Source organism: Cetorhinus maximus, chromosome 2 (genome assembly GCF_964194155.1).
Source record: "Cetorhinus maximus chromosome 2, sCetMax3.hap1.1, whole genome shotgun sequence".
Lineage (NCBI taxonomy): Eukaryota > Metazoa > Chordata > Chondrichthyes > Lamniformes > Cetorhinidae > Cetorhinus > Cetorhinus maximus.
The window spans coordinates 222,284,654-222,291,076 of NC_135880.1; positions in this window are offsets into that span (position 1 = coordinate 222,284,654).

The following is a 6,423-nucleotide window of genomic DNA, read 5'->3' on the forward strand; positions in this document are numbered from 1 at the left end:
AAAGCTCCCTCTACACTGTCCCCATCAAACACTCCCAGGGCAGGTACAGCACGGGGTTAGATACAGAGTAAAGCTCCCTCTACACTGTCCCCATCAAACACTCCCAGGACAGGTATAGCACAGGGTTAGATACAGAGTAAAGCTCCCTCTACACTGTCCCCATCAAACACTCCCAGGGCAGGTACAGCACGGGGTTAGATACAGAGTAAAGCTCCTTCTACACTGTGCCCATTAAGCAATTAGCTAACTAATAAAAGACAGAGTTGGGATAAGGGGGGCATTTTCAGGTAACCTGTGACTAGTGGAGTGCCACAGGGATCAGTGCTGGGGCCACAATTATTTACAATATATATTAATGACTTAGATGAAGGAAGTGAATGTACTATCGCCAAGTTTGCGGATGACACAAAATAGGTGAGAAGGCAAGTGGTGAGGATGACCCAAAGAGTCTGCACAAGCTAAGTGAGTGGGCAAAAACTTGGCAGATGGAATATAATGTGGGAAAATGTGAGGTTATGCACTTTGGCAGGAAGAGTAGAGGAGCTGAATATTATTTAAATGGAGAAAGACTGCAGAAAGCTGCAGCACAGAGGGATTTGGGGGTCCTTGTGCATGAATCCCAAAAAGCTAACATACAAGTTCAACAGGTAATAGGGAAGGAAAATGAAATGTTGGCCTTTATTTCAAAGGGAATGGAGTATAAAAATAGGGAAGTCTTGCTAAAATTATACAAGACACTAGTTAAACCACACCTAGAATACCGTAAATAGTTTTGGGTCCCTTATCTGAGGAAAGATATACTGGCATTGGAGGCAGTCCAGGGAAGGTTCACTAGGCTGATACCGGGTATGGAGGTATTTTCTTATGAGGAGAGGTTGACTAAGTTGGGCCTGTACTCATTGGAGTTTAGAAGAATGAGAGGTGACCTTATTGAAACTATAAGATCCTTAGGGGGTTTGACAGGGTAGATGCTGAGAGATTGTTTCCCCTTGTGGGAGAGTCTAGGACCAGAGGGCATAATCTCAGAGTAAGGGGTCACCCATTTAAGACAGAGATGAGGAGGAATTTCTTCTCAGAGGGTAGTGAAACTGTGTAATTCTTTACTGCAGAAGGCTGGGTTATTAAGTGTATTCAAGTCTGAGATAGACAGATTTTTAATCAGTAAGGGAATCAACAGTTATGGGGAAAAGTGGAGTTGAGGATTATCAAATCAGCCATAGTCTCATTGAATAGCAGAGCAGACTTGACGGACCGAATGGCCTACTTCTCCTACATCTTATGGTCATTCCCAGGACAGGTACAGCACGGGGTTAAATACAGAGAAAAGCTCCCTCTACACTGTCTCCATCAAACACTCCCAGGACAGGTACAGCACGGGGTTAGATACCAAGTAAAGCTCCCTCTACACTGTCCCCATCAAACACTCCCAGGACAGGTACAGCACGGGGTTAGACAGAGAGTAAAGCTACCTCTACACTGTCCCCATCAAACACTCCCAGGACTGGTACAGCATGGGGTTAGATACAGAGTAAAGCTCCCTCTACACTGTCCCCATCAAACACTCCCAGGACAGGTACAACACGGGGTTAGATACAGAATAAAGCTCCCTCTACACTATCCACATCAAACACTCCCAGGACAGGAACAGCACGGGGTTAGATACAGGGTAAAGCTCCCTCTACAGTGTCCCCATCAAACACTCCCAGGACAGGTACAGCACGGGGTTAGATACAGAATAAAGCTCCCTCTACACTATCCAGATCAAACACTCCCAGGACGGGTACAGCATGGGGTTAGACACAGAGTAAAGCTCCCTCTACACTGTCCCCATCAAACACTCCCAGGACAGGTACAGCACGGGGTTACATACAGAGTAAAGCTCCCTCTACACTGTCCCCATCAAACACTCCCAGGGCAGGTACAGCACGGGGTTAGATACAGAGTAAAGCTCCCTCTACACTGTCCCCATCAAACACTCCCAGGACAGGTACAGCACGGGGTTAGATACAGAGTAAAGATCCCTCTACACTGTCCCCATCAAACACTCCCAGGGCAGGTACAGCACAGGGTTAGATACAGAGTAAAGCTCCCTCTACCCTGTCCGCATTGAAGAGTAGGGGTGCTCCAGCAAAACTGTTCCTCAAACATTGCCACAAGACATTACCTGGTTCATGTCATTTGCTGCCTTTGGAATATTGCTGTGTATAAATTAGCTGCGCAATTTGCCTCCACAATATGAATACATTTCATTGCCTGTGAAGTTAGTTGGGTGTATAAAGGCAAGATTCTTTTTTCAAATAATCCATTCACGGGATGTGGGCGTCACTGGTTAGGCCCCAGCTGTCTCCAGGGAGCTGAGGGGAGCCCAACGCCCATCCCACACAGGGACAATGCCAGCAGGTTCAGGAACTGGCATGCAAGTGGGTCGCCGGTTGCTGCAGCAGCGAGATTAATGGAGGTGGGAACAAATCGGGGAGAGAATCCAGTACGCAGCTTTCAAAAACTCCCTGCCCCACCACCTTTGCTGCCAGTCACCATCTCGGCAATCGGGAGCGCTGCTTTGAACCTCTGCTGCCATCCTGTGGGGATACACAGTAGAGCAGTTGCAAGGAATGGCTAAAAACCTGGAGATAAAAGCAAAAAACTGCGGATGCTGGAAATCCAAAACAAAAACAGAAACAGAAGTACCTGGAAAAACTCAGCAGGTCTGGCAGCATCGGCGGAGAAGAGCACAGTTGATGTTTCAAGTCCTCATGACCCTTCAACAGAACTAAGTAAAAATAGGAAAGGGGTGAAATATAAGCTGGTTTGGGGGGGGTGGTTGTTGGGACAAGCAGCCAGTTATAGGTGGAGATAACCAAAAGATGTCACAGACGAAAGGACAAAGAGGTGTTGAAGGTGGTGATATTATCTAAAGGAATGTGCTAATTAAGAGTAGAAAGCAGGACAGACAAGGTACAGATAGCAAAACAAAAACAGAATTACCTGGAAAAACTCAGCAAGTCTGGCAGCATCGGCGGAGAAGAAATCAGTTAACGTTTCGAGCCTCCATGGCCCTTCAGCAGAACTGCAGCATAGTTTCAACAAGGGAGAAATATAAATTGGTTTAAGGTGGGTGGGGGGGGCAGGGAAGAGACACATTGAGGGTGTGGTGTGAGCAGATAATCCAAAGATGTCACAGACAAAAGGGTCAAAGAGGTGTTGAAGGTGGTGGTCTTTGTCTGAGAAAAGTGCTAATTAAGAATGGAAAACAGGATATTCAAAGTACAGCTCTAGTGGGGGTGGGGTGGAAAGACTAAAGGTTTTAGTTTTAGATTTAAAAATAATGGAAATAGGTGGGGAAAGAAGAATCTATATAAATTATTGAAAAAAAACGGGTGGGAGGGGGAAAAGAAACGGGGTGGGGATGGGGGGAGGGGGAGTTTAAGATCTGAAGTTGTTGAATTCAATATTCAGCCCAGAGGGCTGTAAAGTGCCTAGTCGGAAGATGAGGTGCTGTTCCTCCAGTTTGCGTTGGGCTTCACTGGAACAATGCAGTAAGCCAAGGACAGACATGTTGGCAAGAGAACAGGGTGGAGTGTTAAAATGGCAAGCGACAGGGAGGTTTGGGTCTTTCTTGCGGACAGACCGCAGGTGTTCTGCAAAACGGTCGCCCAGTTTGCGTTTGGTCTCTCCAATGTAGAGGAGACCGCATTGGGAGCAACGAATGCAGTAGACTAAGTTAGGGGAAATGCAAGTGAAATGCTGCTTCACTTGAAAGGAGTGTTTGGGCCCTTGGACGGTGAGGAGAGAGGAAGTGAAGGGGCAGGTGTTGCATCTTCTGCGTGGGCATGGGGAGGTGCCATAAGTGGGGGTTGAGGAGTAGGGGGTGATGGAGGAGTGGACCAGGGTGTCCCGGAGGGAATGATCCCTACGGAATGCCGTCAAGGGGGGTGAAGGGAAGATGTGTTTGGTGGTGGCATCATGCTGGAGTTGGCGGAAATGGCGGAGGATGATCCTTTGAATGCGGAGGCTGGTGGGGTGATAAGTGAGGACAAGGGGGACCCTATCATGTTTCTGGGAAGGAGGAGAAGGCGTGAGGGAGGATGCGCGGGATATGGGCCGGACACGGTTGAGGGCCCTGTCAACGACCGTGGATGGAAAACCTCGGTTAAGGAAGAAGGAGGACATGTCAGAGGAGCTGTTTTTGAAGGTAGCGTCATCAGAACAGATGCGACGGAGGCGAAGGAACTGAGAGAATGGGATGGAGTCTTTACAGGAAGCGGGGTGTGAGGAGCTGTAGTCGAGGTAGCTGTGGGAGTCGGTAGGCTTGTAATGGATATTGGTGGACAGTCTATCATCAGAAATTGAGACAGAGAGGTCAAGGAAGGGAAGAGAAGTGTCAGAGATGGACCATGTGAAGATGATGGAGGGGTGGAGATTGGAAGCAAAATTAATAAATTTTTCCAGGTCCCGACGAGAGCATGAAGCAGCACCGAAGTAATCATCGATGTACCGGAGAAAGAGTTGTGGGAGGGGGCCGGAGTAGGACTGGAACAAGGAATGTTCCACATACCCCATAAAGAGACAGGCATAGCTGGGGCCCATGCGGGTACCCATAGCCACACCTTTTATTTGGAGGAAGTAAGAGGAGTTAAAGGAGAAATTGTTCAGTGTGAGAACAAGTTCAGCCAGACGGAGGAGAGTAGTGGTGGATGGGGATTGTTGGGGCCTCTGTTCAAGGAAGAAGCTAAGGGCCCTCAGACCATCCTGGTGGGGGATGGAGGTGTAGAGGGATTGGACATCCATGGTGAAGAGGAAGCGGTTGGGGCCAGGGAACTGGAAATTGTTGATGTGACGTAAGGTGTCAGAGGAATCACGGATGTAGGTGGGAAGGGACTGGACAAGGGGAGAGAGAAGGGAGTCAAGATAACGAGAAATGAGTTCCGTGGGGCAGGAACAGGCTGACACGATCGGTCTGCCAGGACAGTTCTGTTTGTGGATTTTGGGTAGGAGGTAGAAGCGGGCCGTCCGAGGTTGGGCGACTATCAAGTTGGAAGCTGTGGGAGGAAGATCTCCAGAGGAGATGAGGTCAGTGACAGTCCTGGAAACAATGGCTTGATGTTCTGTGGTGGGGTCATGGTCCAGGGAGAGGTAGGAGGAAACGTCTGCGAGTTGACGCTCAGCCTCCGCGAGGTAGAGGTCAGTGCGCCAGACAACAGTACCACCCTTGTCAGCGGGTTTGATGACAATGTTGGGGTTGGACCTGAGAGAACGGAGTGCAGTGAGTTCAGAGAGAGACAGATTAGAATGGGTGAGAGGAGCAGAGAAATTGAGACGATAGCTCTAGTGGGGGTGGGGTGAAATAATACTAAAAGGGCATAAAAGGTAGAGATAAACAATGGATGGAAATACATTTAAAAATAATGGAAATAGGTGGGAAAAGAAAAATCTATATAAATTATTGGAAAAAACAAAGAGGGGGAAGAAACAGAAAGGGGGTGGGGATGGAGGAGAGAGTTCATGATCTAAAGTTGTTGAACTCAATATTCAGCCCGGAAGGCTGTAAAGTGCCTAGTCGGAAGATGAGGTGCTGTTCCTCCAGTTTGCGTTGGGCTTCACTGGAACAATGCAGCAAGCCAAGGACGGACATGTGGGCATGAGAGCAGGGTGAAGTGTTAAAATGGCAAGCGACAGGGAGGTTTGGGTAATGCTTGCGGACAGACCGAAGGTGTTCTGCAAAGCAGTCACCCAGTCTGCATTTGGTCTCTCCAATGTAGAGGAGACCGCATTGGGAGCAACGAATGCAGTAGACTAAGTTGAGGGAAGTGCAAGTGAAATGCTGCTTCACTTGAAAGGAGTGTTTGGGCCCTTGTACGGTGAGGAGAGAGGAAAAACCTGGGCTCCTGATGCAGTCATCACCCTCTGCCCAGGGATGGATTTCACTTCAACGGTTTGGGGGGTAGGGATTGGGTGAGTACTTACATGAACGGGTTTTAAGTGTTTGGAGAAGAATTAAATACCCCTCAGGTCGGACATACACAAGTCTCATTGATGTCACACCTGCTGTAATCACCTTTTCATTGATATAAGATGGACCTACAGCAAATCGAATCCATTGGCGATGGTGGGTATCTCCATACGATGCACTCCTGCCAATGGCTAAAGAGATCAATCCATGAGAGGCAGCTTCCGTCACAAGTGAGGTGGTTAGCAGGTGCCGTTGTGGGTTGTTGCTTTCGGTGTTGGCACCAGTTGCCAAGCCGCTGACCATGGTGCACACCAGCCCACAGGTGATGTCACTGTTTTCCCAGGTACGAGAATCGGTGTTTAAGGCTTTCACGTCACACTCGCAAACATCCTTGAAACGGAGCTTTGGATGTCCCGCTGCTCTTCTGGCTCCGGCTACTTCTAGAGAAAATCCTTGGGTATGTCACACCCAAC